Source organism: Pelecanus crispus, chromosome 2 (assembly GCF_030463565.1).
Source record: "Pelecanus crispus isolate bPelCri1 chromosome 2, bPelCri1.pri, whole genome shotgun sequence".
NCBI classification, from domain to species: Eukaryota; Metazoa; Chordata; class Aves; order Pelecaniformes; family Pelecanidae; genus Pelecanus; species Pelecanus crispus.
The window spans coordinates 12,846,217-12,861,758 of NC_134644.1; positions in this window are offsets into that span (position 1 = coordinate 12,846,217).

The window sequence follows — 15,542 nt, forward strand, 5'->3', positions numbered from 1 at the left end:
CCAGGACTCAGATACTTGAAGGGTGCGATGAAGGTTGACAGTATGCTTACTTTTTCTAGAAGAAAACAAAAGAAAAGAGACATATAAAATCAGTATTTTGTCAATGCGTTCTGATCTACTCCACACTTTTTCTCAGGTGAAACACCTTGTCAAGTCTGTTTCTTTTTTGTTTTTCCTGACTCTTGAGCTGGTCCAGCTGGGAATGGGGGAGAAGGGTGAGAGCTTGAGGCAGTCAGCCCTGGGAGGAGGGACATGAGAACTGCTTTAATGGATGGGACCATCAGCTCACGTCCTCTTGTTTCTGCTGCCTCACAGAGGCTGAACCAGAAGTCTCAGAGAAAGCTCAAGCGCTGCTGGCACAAGAGACTACAACTGCTTCTAATGCTTCCAGAAATTGTTGATTTGATTTTTGGAAAACCTTCATGATGTGCACAGGAAGCTATTATCCAAACAGCAAGAATCCTATTTGAAATCCTTCTTATTCACATTTGTATTAAGTATAGCTCCTTCTACCTGCAGATTCTGTTTATCCTGCAGATAGCAGATGGCACAGAAATTTACTTCTAGTGCCATGATCAGCCTCTGCATTAGATGCTAGGAGAGATTCGGCAAAATGAGAACTGATACTAATTTATACTAGCTCAAAATTTGGCTCAGGATTTATCTATTGGACAAAGTTGATGTTAACACAAGCACACGAAACAGGGATATATTGAAGATACATGTTTTATTTAGTTTGTTAACTAGTTTATTTAGTTTGTCATTCAGTTTGTTTAAGCTGAATTCCTCCTGAAAAACTATGTGTGCTTTGCTGAGGACCTGCATCAACAGGTTGTCTACCTTAGGTAGCAGAAGAAACAGAAACACACCTTACAAAGGTGATCCATAGCTTTGAAGGACTTAATTGCTTTCCTAAAGTACTTCTCTGCTTAGAAAGCCTCAGTTAGGTGGAAATGCTCTGAATCCTGCACATTGTGAACAACACTGGGCTTTCATCTCGTGGCAGAAGTATCAAAAACCAAAGCAAGAATGTCTCCTTTCAAGTGACACAGGAAAAATTATTTCCATGGGGACTTTCTTTATTGGTAAGAAAGTATTTCTCTGAATTTCCTTAAACTACCTGGCTGCTAATCTACCACTGATCTGGAAGGCATTCCAGCTGATGGGCTCTTAAACTTTTTCAGCAGCACATCTGTTAGCTTTTTGCCTGGTTCTTCCTACATTTCCAAATAATCCTTGCTCTTGTTAAAGACTGTTATCAGAATCCATCAAAAGTGACTGCAGATGTTTGCCCTTAGCTAGGTAACACTACAGCTCAATTCTATTATGAAAAACCACAGTAAAAGCGGACTGCTTTTTATTAAGTAAATACAGTAAGCGGAATGAAAGATTGCCTGAAGAAAACCTTTTTCCATCCAGAAACCTTTCAGCCCAGACTAATATATAATTAGAGCACAAATTAGCTTCCTTGAATTACAACTTCATTAAGGGATTGTAGTGATGTCATGAACCAAAAGAATGAAGCTATTTATGAACGCTTTAGCCAAAAGATTTTCCTAAGTGAATAATTTGACACTTTTTGCTAAGGCGTTGCTTGCTGAGAAATGTGGTATCTCTGTATGACACTATCTGAGTGCATGTGAGACTGTTGGGTTGTGATCAGGATAAAGGCTGTTATTCACTCCTGACCTTCTCAAACAGTTTCTGTGATTAAAGTGAAACGAGTGTAGGCTGTTGGGACCTAATCCAAAGGCTACATTTGGTAAGGGGAATGCTTCAGATGATAGATGTAGGATCAGGGCAGTCCTTGGCTTCAGCATCAGCAAGGGCTGTTGTGTCTGGACACTGAGATGCAGTGCGCTGAAGTGTACTCCGCCTGTGCCTGACTGCTGATGGCTGTCAGACCTTCAGAACTAACCCTCAAGACACTGGATGTCATACACAAGCTTAAAACTTCTTTTCTGAGAAAATATTCTCACTTTTTATAGAGATTTAATCCATTAACCAAGCAATGAGGATATGTGCTCTCTTGCTGAGGTTGCTAATGCCTACTCCTGCCATCAGTCAAAAAGCAAAACCATGTAGTTTTATACTATACTATTATTAGGTAAAGGAATATACTATGATTTATCTTTCACCCCAACAAATTTTGTGCAATAGATAGGTGACATTTACAATGTGGATTTAAAATTTATCATATTATTTTCCCTTATGCCTTAAGGGACCCTTTAGCCATCTTAAGCTTTTGTTGTTAGTTTCCCACCTATCCCCAAACACCTTGCTGGTGCCTTTGCTTTGTGTGGTAGAGAAATGGGATGGCCTGTAAAATTTACTGCACTCTTAGAGCAGCAATGGATGGGTTCGTGTCAACCAAACTCAGGCAGGCCCTAATAACAGGATATCCTTCAATCAGTACAGACGATAAAGATTATAATTTAATATTTCAATCCATTCATTGAGCAATGGAAGATTTAGTGTGTGTCTGGAAGGAGGAGGAGGGCAGGGTTCGTGAGTGAGCGATATAGGAGAAGAGCTGTAGTATGAAGGTAGCACAGATGAATTATTGAGCCTATGGAGTAGGGGAAGATAGATGACAGGATAATTAAATGTACGTGTTTACAGGGAAATAATCTGGCTAGGAATAAAACTATTGGTATGATTTGCACTTTCATCTTTTGCACGTTATTGCCTATTACCATATATATACCATAGGACACTACTTCAGCTTTATTGTCAATGGTGAAATTCAGTGTTATTTTTGTTTACCATTTCAGAACAAGATTAGAAAAGTTGTGTATTCACACTTTATGGTCCCTGTGTATTTTAATGTCCATCACAATTATTCTTATTTCCAGCAGTTTGATGAAATCTTCTGAATAAGAATAAAGACATGGCTGGGTATGAAAAGCCATACAGAGAAATACCTTTAAAGCCTTCTTTTTTCTCTGACTCTCTTCTCCTTCTATGTGGTTTTTTCCCTCCCCCCCAAAAAAAAATAAAGAATGACAGGTAGCCCAAAATTAGAGCAGCTATTTTTACTTTGTAATTGTAAATGTTCTCTGTATTTTTCTGAGGAAATTATTTTTCAAGGCTAGGAGAGAGGGTCTAAGAGGAAAAAACCAAGACATTTCAAAAACTCTTTTCTCCAGAAAGGCAGAATACATAACCCTACATTTATGAGAACCAATACAAGGAGCTATTGTTGCTTGCATTACAATTGTACCAAAAGCCTCTGATGACATGAAGGAGCTATTTCATGATGGCCTACGTGGACAGAAAGGAAGCTGTATTTACAATGGAAATGGAGAGACAAAGAGCAGGTACAGTGGGCTTTATTTCTAGCCACCCTGGAACAAACAACACAAGATGATAGCATCATATTTTGTAGCTTATTCACTATATAAACATCCTTCCAAGTGATGCCAAGTGGAACTCTGCTCCAGTACCCTAAGCACAAAAATCACCATTTCTCCTGATGAGACGCCCATTATAGGAAGAAACCTCACTCTCCTCTGTTTTGGGATGGAAAAGGATTTCAGTATATTTTCCAACAGCAAATAGTTAAAAAATAATTGTGAACACTGTTTTGAAAGTAGCCATATAAATTATTTAAACAAATCAAAACACTATTGGCCAAGGTATGTTTTGCAGTAAAAAAAGAAAATTATTTAGTCCAAATGATTCAGCAAAGCCTGGCATATAATGCAGCCAAGTTTCCACTAAAATCTGCTCTTTTTGTGAAGTTGCTCTTGCCCTGTGGATGCAGTCAGAAGACTGGTCACAGTTCCCATAAATACGCTTTTATTGTGAACACAAGAATACACATATACAGCTATAAACAGTATTTGTGCCCTTCATACCTATCAGTATTTAAAGGGCACCAGACAATACAGCTTGATCATCAGATGTACTGAAGTTCTTTCACTCTCAATCACCTGAATAAAAGCAATGGGAATAGCAGGAGCTCAACACTTCTAAAAATCAGGCCTTATACATGTTGGACAAATTGTTTAGCTTTAAGAAGAGCAGACTGAGTGGGGTCATAACAACAGTCTTCAAATACATAAAAAGCTACTGCATAGAAGAAAGGAGCAAACTGTATTCCATGTGCATTAACACAACTAGAAGTAATGGACTTAAATTGCACCAAGGAAAATTCACTTTAAACATCAAACCCCCTTCCTAACAGTAAGGATAGTGCAGCACTGGAATAGTTTGTCTAGTGGGGAGGCTGAGGAGCCGGTGGTGCTGCAGGGCCGTAGGAAGGCGGTCGGCGTCGGCAGCGTGATGCACCTGTCCTTGGGCCCACCCCTTACGGTCTCTCTCGTATCCCTGTGGACCCCACTAGAAAAACTCATCCTGGCCTTGAGATCATGCAGCGGGTTCCAGCTCAAACTTGGAAAAGGGAGTAGTATTTGCTAATATTAGGTAATCTCTGAGCAGAAGCTTGTGGCATGCTCTTTTGCTTGGCAGCTAATGAGCACTATTAATAATATTTTTTTTTTTTTTAAATGCAACTTCTAAACACAAGAAGGATTAGACAGATGGCTACCAGTGGTTTGCCAGATCAGCGTTAGCAATGTTTTACTGAATTAGTTTCATTCTCATATTCTAATTGATTACCGTAAGCTACTTTACTTGTCAGACGTTTCTTTAATAGTATTCTTTTAAAAACACAATGTGGACATTATAAGTCAGTCCTAAATACTTTGCATGGAGTTTGAAATTACTCAGGAAGGGTCAATTCTGATCTAATAATGTAAACTCAGCTGCAAAACCTCTTGAAAAAAACCTTATTTTTATTTCTCTAAAGCAGTATTTGCAGCTACTCAAATAGTTACATTTTTACAGTTGTGTTAGCCTTGATTTATTTTGAAAGGCAGGGATACAGGGAGGGAAGAGAGCCTGCACATCAGGAGATGATCCTCTATCTTTCTTCTCATATCTTAGTCAGTTCAGGCTTGGGCTGACAGTGATTGACAGGACGAGGGGATTCTTTACACAAAATAAAAATATGGCAAATTTGCAGGGAAAATGGCAATGCCTTTAAAGCACAGCACTTACTGAGAAGGGCTCACAGCCCTCTAAGTGATGGTTTGTACAGCCACCATGATGCATCACTTAGTTTAAACAGCCAGTTTCCAGGTAGGGATTTACTTGCTTGGTGTCAGAATCAGCCTCTACAGCTGAATTTGAGAACCAGCCTTTGCGTCACGAGTTTCTGAGTGTGCAGGGCTGCAGTGGCATTGCCTGAGTGCTTTTGGCTTCATAGACAAGGAGGAAGGCTCTGTGTGATGCTCTTTTATACCCACCCTGACAAAGCTGTGCTGAGGTGCCTGTGAATGACCCCTGTGGCACCAGTGGGGCTGGGAGGACTGTCTCTGTCCATCCCTTCTAGCTGTGCTGTTTAAGTTAGAAGCGTGGCTGCCCTGGACACCTTCAGATGGCTTGTGTTTCTGTACGGACACAGCAGCAGCTTTGGCACGGCTGTGTGGCTGGTGGAGGAGTTCCAGTTTGGTGCATTGCATTGTACAGGATAAATTCAAACCTGCACATATTTGCAAGGAGCTATTAACACATGCCCATTCCTCCTTGGTTTGTGTTTCTCACCCTTACACTGGGAGGTCTGAAGGTGAAGTCTTGCTGGCATCATGAGCCCTTGAGAGCCACCCGTCAATGCAATTGGAGCAGAACCTCTAACTGAGCAGCCTGAGAGGGGAAAAAAAAGCCTGTATACTGGCGGATATGAAAGGGTTAAAATATGTGGGACTGTTTCTGTCGGCAGATATGCTGCTTGGATTCCTGGGAGCATGGTCTCTGAGGTGGACAGTTACTAAAGATCTGCTTGCTATAATTGGTTTTCAATCCAAGGTTTTTGCGGTGATATCCCACCCTGGCCCACATGGGAACAGTAAGGAAAGCTTTTCTTGGAGGTAGCAGAGGAATATGCTGAAAGAAAAACCTTCTGGTTGAATAAGATTTTTTGCTTGGAACATTTTTCTTAAAAGCAGGGAGACAAGGGAATATTCAGATTAAGGAATTTAGGTTTTTAAAAGAAAAAAAAAAATATTCAGCATTACTGTTTTTTTTTCTCTGCTTCAGCAGGGCCCTGAAATGAAGATGTGAAATATCAGAACACATTTTTTCTTGTCTGATAACCAAAGGGAAGACAAAACCAGGGAATATTTGGATAGTCAGCATTTCAGGCAAAGGCTTTCAGCTGCATGAGGCAGGTTGTGTTGTGAGTTAGAAGTCAGAAGTGCAAACCCAGAGCCATGAAGTCTTCTTCTGAAACAGGGCAACGACCTGTCCAGTATGATGTGGCGCCCATGCACAAAAGCACCTCCCCTGTGCCTCGTCTGGAAGATGATCGTGGCCTGCCAAGTGCAGGGGTCTTCTGTGAGTAGATCTACTTGCTGCCTTTATCATTTATTTATCTAGTTCTTTCTGCTCTACTGTTGTTCAGTGCTTAGCAAAATGGCATCCTTGTCCAAGACGAGAGCTCTGAAATGCCATTATATTAAATAGCAATAACAGTTTATGGTATTATGATACTGCAGAGAACATTGAATGTGAAACACCAGTTAGCTCAGGGGGCTGGCAACTGGACTAATCCTTTTACCTCTGTACATCCTATTCTGGCTATTTACTGGCCCAGAACTGCTACCCTTGGAAAGCTTTTGGGGAAGCTATGTGAAATGTTTTGCCGGTGATGATCCAACCCTTAACATGCACGGCAGGTTCATGCCCTGTGCTCTGGCTGCTCTGCAGCCCTGCATCCCACCAGGGCCTCCACACATGGCCAGGCTCATTTACTCTGAGGTGAAAGCAACATCTAATTTATCAGTTAGGAAGCAGAAAGGGCCAGCAATAGCGCCATGCATGTGATTTGTATGGATCCATCCAATATGATGTGAGATACAAGATATATCCTCTGGGATATATTTAACTGATCACATCATGGGCCTTAGACAACGTATGCAGCATCTGCGACATTATTTCTTTGCACAGTGGCATGTCCTGCAACTCTCTTCTCCTCCTTTCCCAGATGGAGATAGTGGGTTTCAGCTGCAGTTTCACCGTATGGATGTAAATAGGCATTTGAGTAGATAAATCTCAGGGGCTGTACTTCAGCGCTCCGTAACAGCCCACTCCAAGCTCCTTTACCATGAGACACCATTTACAGAATGAAACATGCTGTGTTGTGAAATATTAGTTTCTTATTACTTCTAGTAAAGAGCATAGTAAGTAAAAACACAAGGTGGTTGATGGATTTTTTTATAAGAAAGGCAATGTGTATGTGTGTTGTTCTCTATTAGATTCCACAGAAATCAATCTGAAATCTAGTTCAGCTTAGTAAAATTAGATCTAAAACTATTTAATTTTGTTGCAAGAGTGTTTTTCTCTCCTGATGCCTTGCTTGAGGACACATAGAGATAAAAACTCTTGAGTTATCATCAGTTTATGTGCATCTCCGTCTGCCTGTGGAGTGTATTATATTATGTATTTTCTAAGTGATCTGGCTGTGGCTTGAAAATGGCAGTTTAAAAATCATGTCTTTGCAAGCTTCTTAAGCTATTTGAATGCTCATTTTGGAAATATTTTTATTTTGCATTCTATAAACTGTGACAGGTTTTTTTCCTCTTTTTTCCCTCCCTTTTTTGGGATGTCATCACTTTAGAAAAAGGGGAAGCACAAGACAGAATGATTGTGTAAAAACCACCAGTGCTCAGCCCTGTGGGCTGAAGTCTTGCAATGGAGACCATAAAAATGGCCAGTGGATTTATTAAGCATATAATAAGTCTGCATGATTAACACTATCTATGACTATTTGACTGTATGCCAGCTATGTATCAAACAGTATTATCAAAGAGCATCTGTCTTCACATTTAAGGCAAACTGAAGGGCTTCTTCAGTCACATGGGAGACTAGTATGGCCAGTATTAAGTTGAACAGGTTAATTTCTCATTAGGTTATGTCTACATACAGGTCTGCACTACTTAAGGAAACTTAGCTAAACTGGGGCAGAAAACTATATGATAATGCTTAATTTGGCTTAAGAGATGTTTGGTCATCACTAATTTAAACCTGTTAACTGAATTATGGCCATGTGAAACATGAGTGGTCTATGCCAAAGAAAGAGTATGAAAGTTATTTAAAAGGCCTTCTGGAATCAGTGGAGCTGAGGTCTGGGGAGGTGAAGCAGCTGCCTATGCAGGCTTTGCTACAGACCGTGTCTCAGGGCCATGCATGCAGAAGGGCAAAGAAGGTGCAGCACAGAGTTAAAGCCCACCTTCAGTTCTCCAAACTCAAAGTCTCCAAGCCATTACCTGAGGGGCTTAGAGAGGCTTAACAACCCAAGGAGGGACTCACTTCACCTTCTGAGAGGAGGCATCTACAGGGACATGTGCAGATAAATGCCTGCTGAGATAAGTACAATAAATCCTTCTCAGAAGGTGTCTATTCCTTTTACTGGGGACCTGGACTATTGGCTTGGACTAAATGACTAAGTTATGGATGTCCAAAGTTAGGAGAGATGATTTCTACCCTACCTTGGGCATCTGTGTTGCCAAGAAGTCTTGACCTGTGTTCTGGTGGGTGTTATCAGTGGCTGTCGCTGGATCATATGGTGTCGAGGGAGATGTCCTGCTTCCCTGAGCAATGCAGCCTCAGCAAGAAGGCTCTGCTGTTGACAGGTTTTCTTGATACTGTTTCAGTCCTTGATCTTCACATAGGTTTAGGTAAGAAACTGGGTTGTATGTTACTGAAGGAAAGATCAGGACTCTATACTCACAGGGCTCATGCTGAGGGCACTCAAAAAGCTGTAAACATTACGAGTTATTGCACATGGAGAAACTATAAGAAGATGTTTGTATAGGTGCAGTGTAGATGAACAGCTAAGTATTTCTTTTACACTTTACAAGACGATAGTTTCACTGTGTAATGTGTGGACCACCTAACGTGGGCATACTGATGTGCTTCACCTCAACACAAACTGGTCTTTTGGTTCTTCTAAGATATCATTCTCCAACCTGCAGTAATGCCTACAAATGCACATATGGATATAGCTGTTCACTTCCTCTGCCTGACTGATGAAAGGACCAATGTGAACGGCCCCAGCCGAGAGCAGACACTGCCAGTGAGCCTGTCAGCACTCCCCTTTGAGCTGTAACACCTCCTTCCCAAACTGAATACCTGCTTAAACATTAGGAAATGAATGGCCTGCATCAGAAAGGTTCAGTCAGCAATTAGTGATGAAAGGCTTTGTTTAATCTGCTCTCTGTTCATCTACTGTAAGCCAGCCAAGTATGACCTCTCTCTCTTGTACTTCCATAATAATGCATATTTAACCTGAATCCTGCCCTGATTTATCCTTTATAACATGAGGCAGTCTTGTGTTAACCAATCTGTCTGCGGGCAGAAAGTTAAAGACACTACCTTTATAATTTAGGAATGCTTTTACTGAGATACGTGTGGTTATTGAGAGCAAACAATTAACTCCAAGTGATATAAGAGGGCTGAGATTTACAGGGCTTTCTCAGACAAGATGCTACTGATGGAAGTCAGGTCTGTTAATTGAGCCAGTTATTTAAGTATTTAGGCACTTAAATTCCCATTTGACCCTGTGGGAGCTGAGACAGCTAAAAGGGGCTGCCCTGAGGCTGTCCCAGGTGTTGCTGGTATTACAGTGCCATTTACTACAAAGAAACTGCTCCAATTTCACCTGTTAAGGCATGAGCCTTTAATATTTATTAAGCTTTCCATCACAGCTTGCACAGAGTCTGAAAGCTTCAGGTTCATCATTGCTACTTTGTTAGTATTTTCTTTTTACCTTTTAAGTCTTTAATCAATCACGGCACAAATGGCTTCAAACTTATCCCTCAATTAAGAGTGGTGACAAAGGAAAAGTTGGCTAAAGCTTTACAAAGAAGGCTAAGTTTTCAGGGTGATGCAAAGGAAACCTGACACCTGACTCCCATCAACAATAATAATGGGGGCTATGTGTCTAACTCTTTCTGCATTGTGCTGACATTGTACCCTTGAATGTTAGTACAGTCCAATAATTCTCCAAAGATGAGGCAGCTTATTTTCTCTGCCACTGCTGCTTTGCTGGCATTTTTATGGCATTCCCAGAAGTACTACCTGTCAGAGTTAGTACTTCCAAGGATGGCATTGCTTTGGGGTGATTGAGGATTGATGTAATTAAAGAGAAGGCAGTCTACTGCTTGCCTGTGGGTATTTTATATAAAGCATTTCACTGCACAGCTACAACTGATGACTTAAATGATGACAAAGTTGGGCTGCTCTGTATGTGCAACAGTGACTCGAACTGGGAGTTCAGGGATGTGAGTCCTGTATTTTAGGCTAAGAGAATTCTGAGAATGTTGCAGAAACAGAGCTTTCTAGGAAAACTGCAACTTCTTATGAGCAACTTAATAATATCACTGATAATTCCCAGAGGCTAGTCATAGAAAGAGACTAGTCCCAGTCACAGCTAGGGACAAGAAAGATTATTATTTGGGAATTATTTGGAAAAGAACAGAAAAAACCAAAAAGTATACAATATTATATCATTGAATAAATCCTCTGGGTGCTGGTTTTGTCTTAAGTGGGATTATCTGGTTAAATCTACACATGCTTTTGTACCTATCTACATCTGGAGCAGTCACTGTAGGCTTTCTTTATGGTGAGGGAAGACTTAGTCAATATAGCCTACGGCATTAGAGTACATTCATTTCATCTTAAAGTAAGTATGTGTTAGTCCTGTTCTGTAACTTGAACATGTTACAAGCCATGTCAAATATCAGGCATATTATTATCTCAGTGTTTACCCCTTAATAAACTGATGAAGTGGTAAAATCCAACAGGAAAGCTGCTCTTTAACACCACAGACAGAGTTTGATAAGGATGGTCTGGGAACATAAAACAGCTCTTTGTGCAGAAAGAAGAGGAATCTTATTCTTCTCTTCCCTGCTATAATGTCCATAAACTCCAATTACATTTATAACTTTGCATTAAATTAAATATGTTATTTTACTCAAGCACTTAAAAAGTCTACTAAATATCCAATAACAGTTTTCTTTATTCCCTTGTTAGCAGCTGCCATGGCAGCAGAACTCGCACAAGAACGAAAGTGATTTAGTGCATTGATTTGCAGTTGGCACGGCCCTCTGTTCTCAAACAGAACTGATTAGCTTAGCAGGAAAGTGCCATTTACTTTTTATCGCATTTCTTTTCTGCTCATCTCCCTTCAGTGTCTGCCAAGAGGAACAGCAGAACTGTAACCTCCTGAGCTTACTTTGTTCAGCTCCAAATTCTGCAATTCTGAGGACCAGTTTGTCTGGATGGTGCTGCAGCATCAATACACATGCTAGGGTTACTGTTTTGGTACGCTGAAAACTGGTTCCAGTGAGCTCTTTCAGGCTGTTTCTACACAAAATTAACCCTGACTATGTCAATCCTGTATGTATCAAAAAGTCCCATCTAAACCAGGATTTTAGTTTGGTTTTTTTTTCCCCACCATTTACCAGAAAAGCTAATAGGACACTAAGGCATGATGTCTAGCTGGGAAGATTTCTCCTGAGTATGTCACTTTTGCTTCATAGACTGACCCTTGAAGGCTTGCCTTCTAATACATAACATTTGGAGGACTGTGTATACACTTCTGCACCTCTGATCTTCTGTGTATTGAAGCTGCTGGGGAAACTCTTGATTCACCAGTTAAAAGTAAAGATTTTCTGCAGCACAGAATTACTAGCAGCTGCAGTAAAAACAGTGGGAGTCATTGAATTAGCAATTATTTTCCCTTGAAGACCAATTCATGACCGAAGTTCAGCATGCTTTGGATAAGACTCCATAATTTCACGGGTCAGATCCTCAGCTGGAGTGAGTCTGCGTGGCTTTATTGAAGTCCACAAACATACATGGAATTGTACCAGCTGAGGTCAGTGGAATAACAGTTTCAAACCAGTTAAGGATCTGATCCCATAAACTTATCATGACTATTCAGTCTCGTTAGTACTTCACAGTTCTCATGCAAGCTGGACAAAAATTCCATAAAGTCAAAGCTTCTCAGGGTGTTAGATATTTCCAAGTCTGATTTTACTCAGAAATAAGAAGAAAAAAATAGGAATGGGTGGGAGGCTGAAAACCACGGTTCAGAGTTATTTCTGGAAACAAAGATGAAAAGATAAAGGGGGAAGAGAGAATTTCCTTCCTACTTTTCTAGCTGAAATTCACTCTTAATAATATTAATCCTTTTGGACTCTTAACAGTTAGCAGAGATGAAGAGGCTAATCTCTGCCTTTTCTACACTGGAGGCTCCATTAGTTCTACTAAATAGCTGGTGCAGCACCAGAGAAAGAAGTACATACACATTTACCTCCCTTCTCCTTTGATCTCAGCAAGAGATTATAAAACAGCTCCCATGCTCTGTTCTTTCATTTCAAAATGCAAAAGCAATCTGAAAATTTCTTCCTTCTGGCAAAGGAAATCCTGGTGAGGAGAGGGACCCTTTACTAGAAAATGTGTAGCTCACACTCTTCAAATGTATCTAACTCCATTAGTCATGTGAATTCAGTACCTTTTATTCCCTCTTACAAGCCATCTTCCCTCTTTCCACAACAACAAAGAAAATCCTCTTTTCTGGTAAAGCAGGAGTTATTTGAACTGCACCGATTCAAAAGACCACAGTATCTGCCATAGCTAATGAGCTCCTAACAAACTAGGGATGGGTTGATAGGGCAACATGACTACAGTCCTCTCCTAAACCACCAGAAAATAAAAGCTACCTCTTTACAGGATTTAAACTACTGCAGTTGTGGGTATACTCACTGTCAGCAAAACCTTACTCTTTTGGTGCTATGTACCGTTTGTTCTGTCACTGGTGGCAAACTCTAATGACAATGAGTTGAATTTTAGGATAAGATGACTCATGCCTTAAACTCCATTGATTACAAAGGGGAAGTTGTGTGACTGGCTTAGATATACAGGTAAACATTTGGTCAGATGAAACCAACGTCATATGTTTGGTCACCTGCAGACCTCTCACACTTGCTTCTGTGAAATGTCTTCCTTGGCTTGCATCTAGGTTTTCTTCCTGCAGAAACTCAGGCACAGGATGGTATAAGAAGGGAAAATAATGGCACAAGAGCGTAGGCACAACACAGTGTCAGAAGGTGGCTGAGGCTCATACCTGTAGTTGGATGGTATAGAAATATAGAGGCACAAGGTTGTGGCCTCCAAAGTGGAACCTGTAACCCTGCATCAGTGCCTAAGAGAATTACTTAGGTTTGGAAAGCATCAGATACCTCAAAAAGGGGTACACAGGTGACAGCCTTCTTGGTGAGGTTTTGATCAAAGCAGTCAGTAATAAACACTGAAGATTAGAGTGTATCCTAAATCCCATCCCTCTTCAGGGCTTGGGGAGCTTGCTTAAGGTCACTGGGAGGGACCTCTTGTGTTTGGGACTTCTTCCTGAGGACTGATGTCCAGACCCTGTCTTTCAGACTGAGAGGAAATGGGAGCAGGGATCATGTCTTTTAAGAGATGGGCTAGCTGGGGGATGACAGTGAAGGGAAACCCTTTTATCCAGTGGGACACAGTTACCACATTTATCCAGAGCAGGGCTGTGCCAGGGCTGGAGACTGGCACTCCTGGGGCTGGGACTGAGGGCCCCGGGGCAGGCTGCAGCAGGGTCCTGGGCTGTGGGCAGGGTGGGGGAGCCCGCCAGTGCCCTCAGGGACCTGGCAGTCAGCAGACTTCTAATACAGTCTGGCTCCCTGCACATACAGTTCCACTTCTATGTATATTTTAATGCTCTTTTACATACATTTTAACCTTTAAATTAGACCAGTGAGTTTTCAATGTAGGAAAAATAATAATGAACATTTAACAGTAATCATTCTCTTCCCCACTGTGAATTATGGCAGGCACTAATCCACCCAAAATACCAGTCCTTGCAGTAATCGCACACTTAATGACTGTGCTCGCCAAAGCCTCGCTTGACTTCCAAGCCTATTGATTAAAATATGCGGGGTTCTGATACGCAGCAAAGACACTGTGAACAGCCAGCGAGTGACTTCTCCCGTGACCACCTCCCAGCAGACCCTGCAGCACGGTAACAGGCGTACCCCTACCATCAGCGCCGGGTCACCATCCTGAGCACAACCCCTTTGCGGACCGGTGACAGCGAACGGTCACCAAAGGAGCCAGCACACGTCCGCGGGCAGCCAGTGCCAGGACAGGGAAGAGCTGGTGCTGCCATGGGGCTCATCTGAGCAACCCTCTGATGGGGCCAGCCTGCAGCCCGACGTCCTGCAGGGTGGATGGTTTCTTTGTTACGCTACCATATGTAAATGCTAGGTCAGTATAGCAAAACAATACTTATAACCTCAGTTCTTCAGTATTAGAAATAGACTGTGCTCTGATTTGTTCAGTTTTGTAGTATTCTTGTTCAAATTCTGAATCCAGGACAGTGCAATGTATTTGGTGTTATGGGGTCACATCTGTAGTGCTATGGCTAAAGACCAAGACATTGCAACTATATTTATTAACTTTTCCAAGGCATTTGATTGTTCAGGACCATTCAGAGTGTCCAGAAGCATTTGTACTAAGAAAATTGAAGCACTTTGGCCTTGGCTGAGCTTCAGCAGATGGATTTGCTTCGTATTTGTTAACAAAAGAGAGCAAGAGAGAGAGGGAGAAAGAAAAGGTGGCAATTTGTCTCTAGAAGTAGCCACACAGTAAATCTCCAATGAACAGAGTTTTATGGGAGAAAGTCTGTTTCCACTATTCTGCTTCCAGACTTTATAGATGGTTTTCAGGATAAATGCAATTGTCTAATGCTGATGATTTAAATGCAAACAATCCCGTTGTTAGTTTCCTCAGCCCTGAGTGGCAAAACTTCAGAGTTGCAATGTGACCTCCGTCACTTCCACAAATGACTTGCAAAAAATGAACTTGTTCAATTCAAAAAGAAATGGAGAAAAACAAAGCCATATCTTCCCCCCAAAGGGACAACAAGAACATAAAGTCACGCTCCATATGGCCCTGATACTGTAAGGTGGTTCAGGCTGCAGATTGAGGTCTGTGTCATGATATGTGTAGAGCTTGGGATCTGTCTAGCTTGTGTCTACTGCTGAGAGAGTGATTTGTACCTAATTTGCTCAGTGGTTTTAAGCTTTTTCTTCTGTTTGTATCAGACTTTGATTTTTCCAGATATACTTGTCAGTAGAATTTGCTCAAATGCACTTTGTAAACACATTTCAGTCTATGCAAACTATTTGTTTTGACTGTTCACTACTCATGCTGTGCAACCAGCCACCTAAGGCAAACTGCAGTTTTCCAGTGCTTTTGCAGATGACTGATCCCTGAAGTCCCCTGAACTGCTTTGCAAATCTCTGCTGTAATCTGTCTCCAGTCACCCAATAAGGTTACCAAAAGCTATTTCTCAGTCACATAACAAGGGTCGCTATCTGTTGACTCTTAACAGATATGCTTAGTGTCCTGACAGAAATGAAAACAATGAGGGAGTGATTTGC